A 17893-nucleotide genomic window follows, 5' to 3' on the forward strand; every position below is an offset into this window, starting at 1 on the left:
AAATAAATAAATATAGTTAAGTATATACTTTGTTAATATAGAAAAAACTATTATACCAAAATAAAAAGTAAAAACATTCACTTTAGGTAACTCTACAGGTATGGTTACATATATTCAAAATAACATATGTATGATTTTCTTATTGCCCTATCGTTTAAAAGAAAAAAGCGTTGGGGACAACCTAAATGCCAATATGAGGAGAGAGGTTAAATAAATGCATCCAGATGACTGACAGCTAGGTAATAAAGGGATGGCTCATTTTTCATGAACTCTAAGTCTCTCCTCCATCTACCACATCTTATTAGTGCTCTTATTTTTGTTGTTGTCCTTCTTCTTTTGGTTATTTTGTACCAATATACAATACATATAGAATCTATTTTTGATCCTCAGAGTTAAACAGAAGCCCAAACTTAATTGGGTTCATACCAGTATTACCTAAACACTTAAAAAAGAACTTAACTCTAATTTGAGAAACCAAAAGCCAATATTTCTGGTAGCATTTTTTTTAATAAAAATTCTTAGGAAATATGAACCATTCAAAATGATGCCTTAATTTGATTTTGACAGCTGTTTTCTGAATTGCTAATGTAAAATTCATAGTCAAGAAGGAATGCAAAAATGAGTACTTCAATATTAAGTAAATGATACAACAATTTATCTTTTTTACTGCTATTTGTTTCATACCTGAGAAAAAGTTAAGGCTACCTCAATAAGAGAGGAAAAGTCCCACAGGCGAACTTGACACTGCAGTGTCAATGTTAATTCGAATTTATTAGATGAAGTGCTAATGACAAATAGCTAATGGAAAGTCTTCATTGTGGAGGATCAGGTGACTGTTCAGAATGACACTCGTTTTGTTCAGAATGCTGGTGCCTTTCCTCCACCACTCAACAGCAGTCTCTGGCAGGTGGGTGTGGCCAGGCAAAATGGACTTTTCCCCACTTTCCCCTTCTCCACCAATTTTAATACTGAAGTCACAGAAAGATATTGAATCCTGCTGAGCATTCTACTTCCCGAGATGCTATGCCCTAACGGTCTTCAAACTTTACTTAAGAATTGGTCCTGAGGAACCAAAGCACTTAGAGCCATACCATCTGTCTCTGCACCTTATACAGAGGCAACCAGCTAAAGCAGTGCTTCTCCTAGTGAGAAAGCAAGAGCAGAAGAGAAAATTTTGTCTGCTTATTCTCATCCTCACTCTGCTTTATGGAATTTCCCCATTCCTGATGTCTTAGTTTCTAATTTACTAGATTGATGACTTAGTTTTAATCTTCCTGGTAAATTCTGCTTCAAAAAAATACAAAAGTATGCAGTGAAACAATGCAAAAACAAGGAAACCCTGGTAAGTTCTGCCCCCTATTTTTCCCACCCACCTGCCCTGGGGGACCTGTATTTTTTTATTTAAGTATAATTGATACACAATATTATATTGGTTATATTAGTGTCAGGTGTACAACCTAGTGATTCTGTATTTTTATACCTTACAATGTGATCACCCCACTAATTCTAGTGCTCATCTGTCACTATGCAAACTTATCACAATATTCCTGACTATATTCTTCTTCACCTTTTTCACCAGACCCCTCACTTGGGAAACCATCCCTTTAGTCTCTGTTTCTGTTTTTGTTTTATTTGTTTGTTTCTTTTAGATGCCACATGTAAGTGAAACCATATGGCACTTGTCTTTCTCTGTGTGACATTTCATGTAGCATAACACCCTCTAGGTCCATCCAGGTTGTCACAAATGACAAGATTTCATTCTTTTTTATTGCTGAGTAATATTCCATTGTATATATGTACCACATCTTCTTTATCCATTCATCTATTGATGGGCACCTAAGTTGTTTCCATATCTTAGTTATTATAAAAAATGCCACAATGGACATAGGGGTGCATATGTCTTTTTGAGTTAGTGTTTTTATTTTATTGGGATAAATATCCAGAAGTGAAATTTCTGGGGACCCAGAATTAATAGCCTTGTACATCTTTTCCATACCTTTTTCCATATGTGGAAAGAATCAGGAATTTCAAATTAGGATCAATTTAATTATTAAAAGAGAAATTGATCTTAGCAAATCAATAAACTTTCAAAAACATTTAAAATTTTTGCTATATTCCAGATACTCAGAACTAGACCAACCTAAACTAGGGTACCAAGAAAGACTGTTGATGGAGAAGCAGAACTAGACCAACCTAAACTACGGTACCAAGAAAGACTGTTGATGGAGAAGACACCCAAACTGAGCCTTGAAGCAAGTGTAGAAATAAGTCTGCCGACATGGCAGCAGAGGAGTAGTGAGCGCATTGCAGCAGAAGAACAGCATGCGCAAAGGCCCTGGAACAGTACCAGCATGAAGCATTTTAGAAACCACAGGCATCTGTTTTGACGAGAGTATTGAGTACAACAGAAGAGAATGGCTGGAGATGAGAGTGGGGAGGCATGGAAGGAATGGCTTTTGAAAGAAGAGCTGTGCTGTTTCCCGTCAATGGTGCTCTAGAACCTCAAAGGACTTTCCATGTGGTGTCGCAGAGGTGGCTGGTGGTGAGGACAAGACCAGACCTGCCTGATAATGAATGCTGTATAACACTGCAGAGATGGACTTGATAGGATTCGGTGACCAATTATAATGAAGGTGAGAGAAATGATGAATGTAAGGATAGGGCTAAGGTTTTTGATATTAGTGATTAGGTGACTGCTGGTCCCCCAAATTGAAAGGGATCTAGAGGGTTTACAGGGCAGGATCACTAGTTCGGTTTTGGAAATTGAAGATGTTAGTAAATTAGTAAGTGAATCCAAGCAAGGAAGAAGAGCCTGAGATACTACCTTGGGGATAGCCACACCCAAGGGATAGATTAAGAAGGAAGAGTGGAGTCTGGCAAGTGTAGCTCAGTGGTTGAGCATCAACCTATCAAATAGAAGGTCAGTTTAATTCCTGGTCAGGGAACATGCCTGGGTTGCAGGCTCGATCCCCAATAGGGGGGCCTTCAGGAGGCAGTCAATCAATGATTCTCTTATTATTGATGTTTCTCTCTCTCTCTCCTATCCTCTCTGAAATCAATAAAAATATTTTTTTAAAAAAGAAGAAGAGTGGAGAGAAGGGACTGGGGGAGAGAATGAGAGGAAGAGTGAGAGGAAGAGAGAGGGACAGGAAGAGGGGGAAAGAAAGGGAGGGAGGGAATAAGAGCGGAGCAAGGGAAAGGACATTCAGTGTAAATGCACTCAGGCCTGAGGGCTGGAAGGTGTCCTCTGGCTTTAGCAATGAGGAAGGTGATAACGTTCCAGGGTTGTTTACTGGGTGGCAGGAGCAGAAGTCAGGGAGAAGTGAGTGAAGGAAGGGATTGGAATAAGAAAGTGGCCGCAATAATTACAGACCAGCTGCTTGAAGAGCTTAATTCTTAAGAATGGAGACAACAATCTGGACAGACAAGGGTGGGTTTTGTTTTTAATAGATTATATAATCATTTTATGCTGAGACAATCCTCCGGTAAAATAGAAGAAAGGTATATCCCAGAGAAATGATCATCAGTGGAGCATCATCTAGGACAAGATCCTTCTGCCACTGAGACAGGAAGAGGAAAGCATTGGGTGCGATGGCAGTGAGTCTGTACAGCGGACAGGAGGCAGGCTTTGGGGAGAGTTTTCTATTTTCTCTAAACCGAGGGAGGACCTTTGTTCGGTGCGGGTGACGGCTGCTGGCTCTGGGTCTGGGGTGGCAGGAACCTTCTCAGTTGTGCCACTTTCTCCGTGCTTCTCAACTGCATGGGAGGTGGTGACATAAAGATTAGAATAGCTGGGTTGATTGAGGGTCAGGCTTTGCCAGGTAGCTATGGGGGAAAGATGGGCAAAGGAAGTAAGGGTTTAGGGTAGGGGTAGGGAACATCCGGCCCTCAGGCCATATAGGCCTGAGAAATCATCTGGTCTGGCCCGACCAAAGCATTCCGGGTAAGTTAATTAAATGTTTGACCAAATATAGCAGCTGACTTTTAAGTTGATAATCTTGTATGGCCCGCAAATGATGTTATAAATATCCAAATGGCCCTTGGCAGAAAATAGGTTCCCCACCCCTGGTTTAGGGAAGACATAATTGAATTAAGCTTCTTTTGAGTTTCATCAGACAGGGTGCTTACAAGCTTGGTCTTGTTCAACTTCTTCATTCTATAAAGGGAGTGACTGAAGAACTCATCCCAAGTCACAGCTAGTTGCTGGCTGAGTCGTGTCCAAAATTCAAAACTTCTGATCCTATGTCTTTCCCACTGCACTGACTGAGGTGTTTCTGTCCCGGCTGGTTTTGCTCTATACTTGCCCGTAGGCACTAGCTTCCTTGGTAAATTATCAGCACAGAGTCAGCAAGCATTTGGAAGAAGGCAAGTTTGCTTTGCCTCTGACCTTGCTTTTGAGCCTTATTAAGTAACTGGTTGCTGCATGCAGTCATGGTAACCTTCCTGCATTTGGAAACCTGCCTCTTTCTGCTGGTTTTCAGCAGACATCTGGGAAACACAGGGTTAGTACAATAGAAAAGAAAACTTTGTAAGAGTCAAAGCAAGTGATTATAGTGTGCCCCATGATGGAAAACTTGTAAAATCATTTCCAGTTTTTCTCTAGTCTTTTCTACTGCCAATTCCTTTCATCCTACTTTGAATATTTCCCCTTTGATTTTACTGTCATCTTTGTTATAAGAAGAAATAGTTATCATTGGGATGATGGCCTTTATGAAAAAGCAAGGGACTGACTCCTGGCTGTCACAGAGATTTCAATCACCATCTTCTCAATAGACGACACACTGAAAATGTATCATCGTATCTCTGACTCAGTCATTTTCCAAATTGGATGTAGTCACAGTCGCTCTCAATGGTGAGCAGGCTAATCTGAAAAGGAAAAGGACCTGCTACCAATTAGAATTATTCTTAAATATAGAGAATACATATTTCAAGTACTTTACTTAAACTTAATTACAATCACATAAACGATCTCAGCTCATGTATAAAGTCATCATCTCCATCCCAACAAATAAAAGCTATCATTGCTGTTACAGATCCCTAAATAATATGAATTGGGAGTACTATAAAATACAGACCTCCAAAATAAGAAAATGACAATAAGAATTGGACTTACAACAGTGCTTAAATGCTTAAATTGAAATAACATTTTATTTTGTTGGACATCATCACCTTACTCAGAATTAGTGACCAAGTTCAGCAAATAAAAATGCAGGATGCTCAGTTAAATTTGAATTTCAGATAAACCATGAATGATTTCTAGTATGAGAATGCACACTTTACATACAAATCTATGCATTGTTTTTGGAAATTCAAATTCACAGGGCTGTTCTGTATTTCATCCTGGCAAGCCTCTTCAGGATCCGAGTAACTCTATATGGTGTAAAAACTGCCTTCATCGCCAGCGTGTGTTCTCAGCACACACGTCTCAAGGACCTCCCCGTCCCTGTCCCCATGTCTCAGAGCTCATGTGGGATTATCCGTGGGCCCGTGTCTGCTACACGGGTGGAAGGGAGTGGGTGCGGCACTTTCCACAGAGTAAGGACCTATGGAGAGTGGCTGGGAAGCTGTAGTGTGGGAAGCGGAGACACAGCTCTGAAGGAAAAAGCTATAGGCCCTCAGAGTGCTAATTGTCCTCTACAAAACCTCAGACTGTTATAATTTCACCAAAGTATAATAGCCTTTTAATACTCTTTGGACGAACACTCTCCTTCCCAGTCAGCACACAGCGCTTTAATCTAAATGTATTCCTGACTAGTATGAACACATGCGCATTAAGGACAGTTCCTAGCCTCTCCCACCCGCTTCCATCTATGTTTCACATTTCTGGAGTGGAAGCACCTTTAACCTCTGTGTGTTTTCTTTCTTTATTTTTTCTTGCAAGTGGAGGTTGGTGGGGAGGGGTTGGTCAGGATGTTGTAAAGTAAGTTATCCGGTAGCAGAATAGAAGATAGTGATGTTTTCCTCAAACTTTAATGTTTGTGGGTAGTATCCATGGGACTGGGAGTGGGGTATGGGGAACAGTGGCTTTCTACTGGAGCCCTGATTTTTCCCCTATCCCATCTTAAATAACACCCCGAGGGTCATTTTGTGGTAGGCAGTTAGACAGACATGAGCGGAGCAAGGATGATGGGCCAGGGACAGAAGGTGACCAGGGTGGAAAGCCCCAGGTGCCTAGCAGAGGACAATGGTAGGGTGGGATGAAATGACCTTTCCTCCCCTAGCATGTTTCTTCTCAGGCAGTTTGGACCCCTGACCTTGCCTCCCTAGAGATAATATCTAGGCCTCAGTTGTATTTCAGCTCCAGGCCCAGCAAAGACCAGCTGCATTGGGTAATGACCCCTGCCCTGGCGCCGACCAATCAATCAGTAGGGACCTGTCCTGAAAGGACACACATGGAAAACTGCTGAATGGAAATCTTCCCCTGGGGCAGCCCCTAAAATCTCCATCTTTAAAACCCTTAGGACGGAGGACCCAGTGTACTCTCCCTCCCTGGAGCATGCCTGCACCTTCCCTTTCTCTATTTCCCTCCCCTTCCCTCCCCCTTCCTCACTCCCAAGCTCCTAGGGCCCTTCCTTTGCCTTCCACCTCTGTGATTTCATGGAGTCGTGACTCTGGATCCTTTCCCAGCCAGAACTCAAGAACCGAAGTGTTTGAACCCAGGTTTGGTCTGACCCCACCTGTCAGACACCCAGGACCTTTCCTGCCGCCCACAACAATTGGATTATTCAAGACTGTCTGCTGGGGACTGCAGATCTCATATGTCTAAGAAAATAATTTCATGAGTCCCCCACCCCTTCTCCCTGTCTTTTACTCTGCCTGCTATATGGTTATGAGACTAGCACCAAGTCACTACCAAGAAGATGATTCTTAAAATACTCTAATAAGTGTATGTATATGTATATTCATACACACACACACACACACACACACACACACACACACATACACACACACACATATATATATATATGATACCTGTTTAAGAATAAATAAAATGTATATTCATTGCAGACCTTTAAAAAATAAGGAAATGGATATGTTCTATTACTGTGCAAAATATTTGAAAGAAGATATTAACATTTACCAATCCCTAAGACTCTCCCTAATCATCTTTCTGAAACAGAACTGCCCCTTAGCAGCCATAGCCTGTGCCTTCAAACTTGTAATCTTTGCCATTTTTGGAAGACAGTTTTATATACGAGTTAATAAAATGCCCTTTTTTTAGGCTTTGTAACTCATAATTTTAAATATTGCACAAAGGCTGCATTGGCATGTAAGCATCTCTACCACTTCTTGATCCTTCATGCATTTACTTTATCCTGTGGCTTTCTAAGAGGGAATTAAAACCAGTTGAAGGAACCAAACACTGATTTCACCAAGACACTCCCTGCTCCAGAGGCAGTGAGGCCTTTGCCCCAAAGCCAGCCCTGTCCCACTTTTGGCTGCTCCGAGCTACGTATGTGATCTTGGCAAGTCTCTGCTTCTCTGGGTCTGTTTCCTTTTCTATAAAATAGAGGCTTGGCGACCTAAGGCTTTTTTAACCTTTGATGGTCATGATTAAAATCAGAGTCAAATGCCTATGCCATAAATGTGTATCCAAAGAGGAAGTACAGGCAGCACATGAATGGAAAAGGCAGATTCGACAAACCTTTGGATTTCATTGAGTGAGAATTGAAGTGTTGAAGAATGATCCCCCACCCCACCCCTCATCCTGATCAGAAGAATGGATTTTGTATTTTGTATTTCATGTGCATCAAAAATAGGATCACAGTCTTTCCTCCTTGTAAAGGAAGAACATTTTTATGATGTGTGTAGTTCACTTACCCTGCCTCAAAAGAAGAAAGGTTAAAATTACATTACTTCTTTTAGGAAATATCATTTAGGGCAATCATCAACCCCATTTATTTGTCCTTATTCCTGTGGAAGCTGTTTTCTTCTTGGATGCTGTTAGGTCTTTTTTTTTTTTAATCCTTACCTGGGGATATGTTTTTATGGATTTTAAAGAGAAAGAGAGAGAGAGAGAGAGAGAGAGAGAGAGAGAGAGAGAGAGAGAGATTGGTTGCCTCCCATACATACCCTGACCAGAGACAAAACCTACAACCTTTTGGACTAAGAGACAATACTCCAACCAGCTGAGCCATCTGGCCTGGGCTCGTTAGGACTTTTTAAAATACATAAAAGTAATTTGGATGTATTGAAGCAATATTCCTATTAAAAAGGGGGGGGCATGTCATTTTCCCAGGGGTACCATAGATATGTAAGCCCTGAAGTCTGGGAGAAATTACACAGGACACTGAACTGAAGAGGCCATTTCCTCCTTCCTGACACCTGTCATGAAACAGCTAAGCATTTGCTGGTCTATTTGAAATTACATGGATCCCAGGTTTTTTTGAAGCCTCCCTCCATATCAACTGGAGACATTTTCTAATGCAGGAATGCCCATTGTAACTTGTGGTTGCTTCTCTACCTGGAAACTAACCAGACTCCAGGAATAATAAGAACTCAATAAATGTTTCATTAATAAATGAGTGAATGGAGACTAACAAGTTATACTAAGTTCACGCATCCTTTTGGAGTGAGCCTGTGGCACTGAATTGAAGGAATCTCTGTATTTTTCACAATTTTCTAAATGTAAGGTTTAAGCTAATGTATGCATAAATTACTAGGAGATTTTTTTTTACCCCAGGAGATTCTGTATGCTTTAATCTAAATTCATCGTGCTGACACAGATGTTGTACCAGATAAATATTATATTTAGAGGACGTGCATTGAATTCATCTTAACCTTGTTTGTACCTGTTATTTCCTTGGCCATCATTGCAGTGCACTGTAAATATGTAACTTAAATGCTCACAGGAGACAGAATGTGATCATATCAAAGGAAATGAATTTACATGTGTGGATTACCTTCACTGTGCCAGGCACTATGCATACACTGATTTCATTATCCTTTAAAACCTCACTGCAATTGGAAGAGGTGGTTGGGAGAGTATTTTGGTCGTGCCTTTTGGTCACACAAATGGTAACAGAATTGAGCTTCAAACCTAGGCTGACAAACTTTCTAAGCTCATACTCTTCTATTTTTATTAAGCATAAGGTGTGGTTTTTTAAATTATGTGTAACATAGGCACAGTTATTTAAAGTTAATACATTTTTCTTTAAAGAATTTCACATTATGATTCCTTCCACTGCCTTAGTTCCTCCTGAGTTTGAGTACTGATCCCTTTTAGAAATATTTTTTGCTCAAAAAAAACTATTTTAAAACCATATTTTCCAATACATTTAATAAAATATTTTTTAAAAGTTTAAAAAAGCCATGTTTTACTACTGGGAATGGAAAATTATGTATATATTTTAAAGCAAGAATTAAAAAGAAGCCTGTGATAGATATGATATTGGTGCACATTTGCTATTTTATTTGATTTAGGTATATTTGATTTTTATAAAGTACTTGCTAAAAATAATATATGAAGTATTAGTGTTTTAAATAAATTACACCTAAGTGCCTAAAAAGTAATAATAATATTTGTTCAATTTATAGTTATCATGTCAATCAATCCACGATTCTTTTGGCTGGGCTTTTTTTTTTTTATCTCCACTTGAATATGGACATACTTCAAAAATTTCCCCTCTATAATCATTGGGACCCAATTTCTTTAAACAATTTACTTCAGGGCTGGTTAGGGTCAAAGTAGATGGATCTGCCTGGTTCTCAGTTTCAGACACCCTCTGACCACGAATAACTTCAAATCATATTCATTCCTAAACTATCACTCCCTAGAACAGTACATGTTGTTGGAATAAACCAATACCTAAGCTAAAATAATTTTGACTCTTAGGTCTTTCATAGTTTTAGCACATAGTTCTGTGGGTAAAGGAAATAACATATCTCATACTATTTTCATTATCTGAAAGCAAAAAGCGATGTTGGGCCAAAGGGCATCTTTATCAAATGTAATTGGTTAAAGGAGTGGAGAAAACCCTAAGGAACTACCAACATTAAATAAAATATAAAAGATCACAGGTTTTTTAAAAAACAGAAACAAATAGAAGGTCACATTTGCTTATCTATCCCAGTGATGAGATCCTTTTGTGAATTGTCAAGCATATCACATTTTCTAACCTTATTTTATTTGGTTCCTTGAAGGGAGTATAAAGTCTGGAGCAATGATCACGGAGGCAGACGTTTCTAGCATCAGTAGGGGCACGTGTTACCTGCATCATCCTGGATAAATCATTTAGCTTCCGCATCTTGCTTTCTCCGTTTTTGAAATATTGACTCTCCCAGCCTGACAGCGTTTTGTACATGTAGGGGACTCAAGTGGAATATGTATGAGAATATTCATTTCATGGCACTGTATGAAGAAATCATGACTGCCTCAACTAAAGGCAACTTTCTTCGTCTAAGACTAGCAAGTGTGAGAGAAGGAAGGACTTGGGATGCATAAAGGATCCCAGAAATAATTTGAATTCTGGTTCAGTCTGGCTGTTATGGTGACTATAATGATTCTGGATACACTTGATTATTGTCCTTTCTACTTGGCAGGGAACTAAATCATGTTATGAGTCTAGATTGCACTTAACACCTTGACAATAAAAATGAAGAAATTTCACATGAAGCGCTGATTTACTTGTGACTGGAGCTATAGCAAATCTGACCAAGTTACTAAATTTGACAGCAAAAGAACTGTAGGCATCCAACAGCGAGTTATTCCAAGTGAAAACAACCATGCTGCTTCCAGAAACATTTGACAAGCAATTTGTGTGGGGAGAAAATAATAGCAAAGGCAAAAATGAACACATGACAACCCAGTCATCAGTGGATGCCCTGTGGGGTCACCAAAGCTAAAATCAAGATTCCCTGCTATGATTTCAGAGTCATAATTCCTTCCTCTGACTTACATGCAAATTAAGGAAGAGTTGGCTTGATGTGACCATATCAAGGAATTTATGAGTCAGCATAAATTTTAAAATGCTGACTAGAAGACTAAATAATTGCTTCTATTTACTGTCTAATTGCCTACTCTTAAAGTTATAGCAGAACCATAAATAATACTTTCTAAATAGTAGGAATACATGCCTATTAGCTGGATATAAGGTTCAAGATAAAATTAGCATTCTATGTGAAGATTTTTAAAGGTAATTATCAGATATATTCCATTCCATGGACCTTATGCTATTAAAGAAGATATAATCTCCCTCTTGTCCGCAGATAAAAATAGAAGAATATAATTATCAGATATATTCTACTCCATGGACCTTATGCTATTAAAGAAGATATCATAATCTCCCTCTTGTCCGCAGATAAAAATAGAAGAATTATTTCAGGCTTAAATCTCATATACTAAAATATTTTCAACTTCCAGAGGTTACGAGGACATTGGAAGGTATGTGTGGAAAGTTTTGTCTTTGGGTGATACAGAATTGTTTGGGGCCAGAAAAGAATGTATCTCCTCATTTAATTTCAAACATTTTGCAATTTGCTTTCTGTCAAATACAGATATGCTTAAGTCCTTTCCCTATGAAAAAATATGAAACAAATCTTGGAAACAGTTTTTTTTTAATGGAATATTAAAAGTCATGTTGCTGTTGGACATGAAGTGGATCTTATAGACCTTCATGAATTATATTGGCCATTATTACTGTACAAAATCATGACTGCTTCTTTTCTAAAACATTACCAGGACCCTACCTAATATTTAATTGTGTGCTTATTAGTTACTGGGGATGACTTTATTCGTAGTTATGATCTGCTATATCTTTTTTTCAACAACTGATCCCTTTGCTCTGATATTGTGAGAAAAATTTACCTCTATCATCCCTAATTCCCCACCTCCCACCATAACTGAATTATAATCTCCATGAGAGCAGGATTGTGTCTGTCTTTCTCGTGACTATATTCCCAATCCATTATGCATAGTAGATGCTCAGTATGTACTGTGGAGTGAGTGACTGGACTGAAGCAGGATCCTCTTTTCAATGCCCTGTGAAGGCAGAAGTGGAAGGGACCCGCCTAAGGAAGCTGCACGAATTGTCCCAAGAGAGCAATATTATTTCAGCTCAGCTTGGGAAAATCACCTCCATGTTGATTTTACACCTACCCGTGTGAGGCTCTTATGAGTCCTTGAGACAATAACAACAGTCTCTAAAGTGTTCTGTTCATAAAAGAAAATGAAATGAAGAGGCAAGGAAGTCATCATTTGAGTTAGGGCCGTTGGTGTGGTGGTTAATAGACACTGGAGCAAGACAATCTGGGTTCAAATCTTTAGCCTGCCATTTGCTAGCAGCATGACATTGGGGAAATTGTTTAATGTCTATGTGCTCCAGTTTCATCATTTGTCAATGAGGAGACCTACCTCATAGGGTTTTGTGAGGATAAATGAGTTAATGTAGCTGAAGTGCTTAGAATAACTCCTGACTCATGAAAAGTACTGTGCAGGCATTCACTGTTTACTCCAAAGAAGCCAGCCAGCAGGCCTGCAGGACTAGATGAGCAGAGATTACCATGCTCTACCACCAACTAGCTATGAGTGCTAGTTTTAACATCTCAAGGTATCTGTCTTCTCATCTGTCAGATAAGGGTGTAGGCCCATAAAAAAAGGGCTTCTGTATTTCAAATCCTATAACAATTTACCTAGCCCTCTACTCCTTCCCTTCTCAAATGGAAATGTACAGAGCTGCTGCAAAGATCAAATTGAATAATGAATGTATAAGCATCACACAAATGCAAAGCAAATGTAATGTTGGCTTTTAGTGTCAACGTTGGGTGTATTTAATATTATATTCACTATGAAATCATTTTAATATTAATTTCCAAATCTGGTAAATCCCAATTGCTCTATAAATATAATATTGATGGGTCATAAAAGAAAATAAAGCAATCACAAATCACTTTGATAAAATGGTTGGCCTGCTCACCAGCAATTTCCTCTTCCTTCTCCTCTCCTCTCTTTATCCATCTTTCTTCTCCAACTTTACTTCCCGTTCTCACACAAGGAATCATGGATGCCTAGAACTAGAAGTGTCTTCCTTATTCTTGCTATCCCCATAATTGAATACATTTCTAGTTTTTAACTTTTTTTAATTTGTTTTCTTTTACTTAAAAATATGCTTGTCCTACTGATATCTTTACCTCCAATGGGTAAGTTTAGCTGAGGATAGGGATAGTTAGTGGACTGGTCAAACCTGTCATAAACCTGTAAACACTAGAGATCCATACGAAGCACATGGCTTGTGACAAAAGTATGAAGTGAATCTTCTGCAGTTGATGTGTTGGTTATGCGGTCTTTCCTGCCTGCTTACCGCTGATTGAAATTATGGACCAAAACTTACAAAACTGGAATATATATCTTTACTTTGAAAAATAGCAGGCTCTATAAAAGATATGATCATTGCATTTTAGAACTGGAAAGGATTTTAGAGTTTATCTAGTTCAAACTTAGTGACTTTAAAATAGTTAGATGATATGACGAGAGGGACACTTCATCTCTGTGGTCGTCTTTCCAAAATCCCATAGCCCCAGTGTAATCGTGAGAAAAACATCAGACAAACCCAGGTTGGAAAAACATTCTTCAGGATACCTGGCCAGTACGCCTCACGATTGCCAGAGTCATGAAAAGCAAGGCAAGGCTGAGAAGCTGTCACAGACCAGAAGAGACTGGGAGAGACGACAACTAAATGCAATGTGGGACCCTGCATTGGATCCTGGAGCAGAGAACAGTAATGGAAAAGCCGATGAAATCCAAAAAAAGTTTGGAGTTTAGTTCATAGTGATGCACCAGTGTCAGTTTTTTAGTGTGGGTAAATGTACCACAGTAATGCAATATGTTAACCATGGGAAACCAGGTGGAGGGGTACACAGGAGCACTGTGTACTATTTTTGCAACTTTTCCATAAATCTAAAACTATTCCAAAATTAAAGGTTTATTGAAAAATAGTTAGAAACTTCAAATATAGTTATCCTTTTTTTTTTTGTGGAACACTGCTCTAGTGCTGGCTTATAGTATCCTCTGCAGAGGTCAGACTAACATATTAGTCAATATATACCTTCCTGGGATGGGAAATTTGAAATGTATAGCTCCCTTGGTTAAGAAATGTGAGCAGACCTAACTGCTCTACTTTTTAAAAGAATTTATTTTTTACTTGCACATTTCCCCTTGAGTATTCATTTAAATTATTCTAAACACTATTTTGCAAACAATAAAATTTTATAAATAACTTTTTCAAAATAAATATAGTATGGGCATACCTTGGAGATATTGTGGGTTTGGTTCTAGACCACCACAAAAAAGAAAGTGTAGCAATAAAGTGAGTCATAGGGTAAATGGCTTCGCCTTCAATTTGTAAAGGAAAAAAAAGGCAAAAAAAAAGAAGCAATATCTGTGAAGTGCAATAAGGCAAAGTGCAATAAGATGAGGTATGCCAATAGAGAATTTTCCAAAAAGGTCTGTTTAGAAATATAAACAGTTTTACTATGATATTGAAGGCATATAATGAGAAGCTGATGACATAATTTGTCTGATCATTTCTTTTTCTAGTTACTTAAGTGGTTTAAATATTAGCTCTGAAAAGATCTATGTGTCTTTATGAATTTCTTGGAACTCTTGTTGAATTGTTTCTCTTTTAGCTGGAGATTGAGACTATAACTTCTATTAATAACAGATAAGAGAAGTATAGGAAAATATATTAGCTTGTTCCCTAATCATAGAGATAGTCATGTAATACTTAGGGTCATCTGTTACTTTTATTATCCTAAGTTCATGCTTTGCTTATTCATCCCCCAAAAAAACTGGAATATAGGTCCAATTTGCTGGCTAGTTATGCAGACAAATCTACTTGATTCTCAAACTAATTATGAGGGGAGAATGAATCTTCTACTTACTTTGCCCTCATCTATAGACTCATTTTTAAAGCATGGACGAAGATAAGGAAAGGCTAATTTCTAGACATAACTTTGGAATCACCATGGAAAGATGGAGGGTTTCTATAAAGATATCATCTGATGGAATAAAGAATTCTGCTGAGCTGTTCTTATCCATTTAATGTCGATCCCACCCTACAGAACAAATGTCACCCAAGATCCCATCCTGCAGAAAAAAATGTCACCTTCTTAGGCCAGGATTTAAGCATTCGAGTCTGAAAAAGGAAGACAATCTCTGACTATGCATCAGAAATTGTGTTAGTATCTTAAAGGTATCATTTTATGTATGTCGACTCCAGGGCCGGCATCTGTAAAGCTCCCCGGGTAATTACTATGTAGAGCCAAGGTTGACAAGGACTCCTCTCAGGGGTCTACTGGAATCCTGGCCCTCCCGGGAGAACATTACTCCCTGTAACCCTGTCCAGTGTGGCTGCGTTTACTCCTTCCGGGAGTGGAGCAAGTGTCCTCCTTCCCCTTCAAAACCTTCCCTCTCCTTTCTCTACAAAAGTCCCTAGCTGTGACTCTCAGGTCATTTTACTGTATTCTCATGTTCCACCCCCTCTGCCTCCCCACCTCTGTCACTCCCCCTTATTCTTTGAAGATTTGAATTCCAGGAATCCCTTAAACCATGCTAAAATTTGTCCAGAAACATATAAAATCTTTGTTAGAGTGTGTTAGGCATTTCATTTTCAAAAAACATAAACATAGTATCGCAGTAGAAAACAAAAACTGCTACACTGTCATGTGCCATCTAGGTTGATGCAGAGTGGCACTGGGGAGGTGTCTTCTTGATACGTCTTTCTTCTACTTGTCTTTGCTGTTTCTTCAACACAAAGGGATGCTTCTGCTACAGGACCTTTGTGTTTGCTGTTCTTTCCCCCCTAGAGGGCTTCTCTCATCATGATCTTCCCCTGACTGGCCCCATAGCCTCCTTCAGGTCTTTATTTAAATGCTACCTTCTCAAATGGCTCTATTTCAAATTGCTCACCCATATTTCCAGGCTTCCTATTACCTTCCCCTGCTATATTTTTCTCCATTGCACTTATCACTTGTTGACATAATATATATTTAAATTATTTATTTGCTTCTTGTCTGCCTCCCAGGTGAGAATATCTGTATGTTTATTCGCTGCTGTACCCACAGTGCCTATATGCCTGGGACAAAATGAATACTCATAACTATGTATGGAGTTAATTAACCCTATGAGGTAGGTACTATTTTTATCCAGTTATGCAGATTTTTAAAAAAAGTTTCCCTTATACCTCTCTGTGGTACTAACTTGTAGGCTGTCACTTATCTGTCAGACAATATTTATTTATGGCTAAAGGATGCTGCACAGTGCTCAGTTAACGCTGGTGACCCGGCAAGATGCCAGGTCGAGGTCAAGCCCTTTCTTTGTGGTTCCTCGCCCCTCTCTCCTCCTTTCTTTGGAGTCGCCCCTCTAATTTAGACTCATCCCCATGATCCTCCTGAAGCAAGACTTGTCCAGGAAGACCTTATGTGACATGAGCATAAAACACATGGGGAGGTTAATAGATGCAAAACCAAGATGTCAGGAATCTGTCACTTGAGAAATGCATTCTAGTGCTTGAGAACTCTTCTGAACTGTTTTAATTTAATCAGATTAGTCAAATCCTGGGGAGACTTCACCTAGCTATATGCAATAAGGCTGCTTACATAATAGGCAGATAATAAAGATATGCAGAAAGAGTATATAAACCTATGCAACTGTGTGGTATGGGAGAAGGAGGAGGAGCAGCAGACAGTGAACTGTAACTGAGTGCTAGTCATGTCCATACACTGCTAAATGCAATGACAGTTTTATTGCTTGATCACATAACACTATATGAACACAAAACATAGACAGGATTGAAATAGATAGGTCCAGCCATGGTGTCAGAGGGAACACGACCACAACGTTGTCAACTATGAACATAAATTTTGTCTGTTCTGCTCCTACACTTAAATCAACCATCCATGCAGAGTGAGCAGGTCATTTAACACCACTGAGCTAATATTTGAACAAAGCACTTACATGAGCATTATTTTATTTAATCCGCACAACTACCCTTATCTTCATCTCAGAGACTAAGAAGCTGAGGTTTAGAGAAGTTAAACAAATGTACCCCGTATTTGAAGTGGATATGTCTGTTCTATCATTCAATACACCTACTAACCTCCGTGAATATCAAAGAAAATGTGTATAAAAACACCTTGTGAAACATTGAAACTTGTCAGTTAGTATTACAAAATCAGCTGAGGCCAAATAGAATTTCTTTAGAATTTAATACAGCAATCATAATATCATTTCGTAAATGTTCACAACGTTTCTGTAACCGGCATTATATCTCGTATTCTTCACGCAAGCCCTGGGGGAAGGTCCTACTCTAATTTTCAAATGTTAAATTACACGTGTTTTTCTGAAACGCTGTTAAAATGACTGTGATAAAGCAGCATCAGCTAAGGAGATGCTTCCAGTATTTCGGTGAGCAGAAAACGTGGGAGCCGGGGCACTTCCTAGGTCTCAATGCCGGGCACAGCCCAGCCACCACCTCGGGGGAGAAGGACACAGGGTTTCAACAGCAACGGAGCCATGACTTCGCGGAACTCGGATGTCAGAATAGCGCTGCGTTCTCAGAGCTCTCCGAGGGAGCTGCAAACTAAATGCAGTCCGGGCGCAGCCCTGCCGGGTGCGCTAGGGCCTCCAGCACCGTGAATTTTGCCTCGAGTGTCCGGGTAGTTGCTGGAAGGTGGGCGCGGGCTTGGCTGGATAGAGCTTTGGGGTGAGCGCTTTCTCCTGGGTGACTGGGATAGACCTCTACAACCCATATGAAAGGTCATTTTTTTCATTTGTTCTGCAAACGTGTATTGAGCGCCTGCCTACCATTTCCCGATATACAGAACGCAGCGGCGACGACAGCCAGGACTCAACGACCGGGCGCGCGCGCCTCGGTGTCTGCCCGTGTGCGCGGAG

Source organism: Myotis brandtii, unplaced genomic scaffold (assembly GCF_000412655.1).
Source record: "Myotis brandtii unplaced genomic scaffold, ASM41265v1 scaffold276, whole genome shotgun sequence".
Lineage (NCBI taxonomy): Eukaryota > Metazoa > Chordata > Mammalia > Chiroptera > Vespertilionidae > Myotis > Myotis brandtii.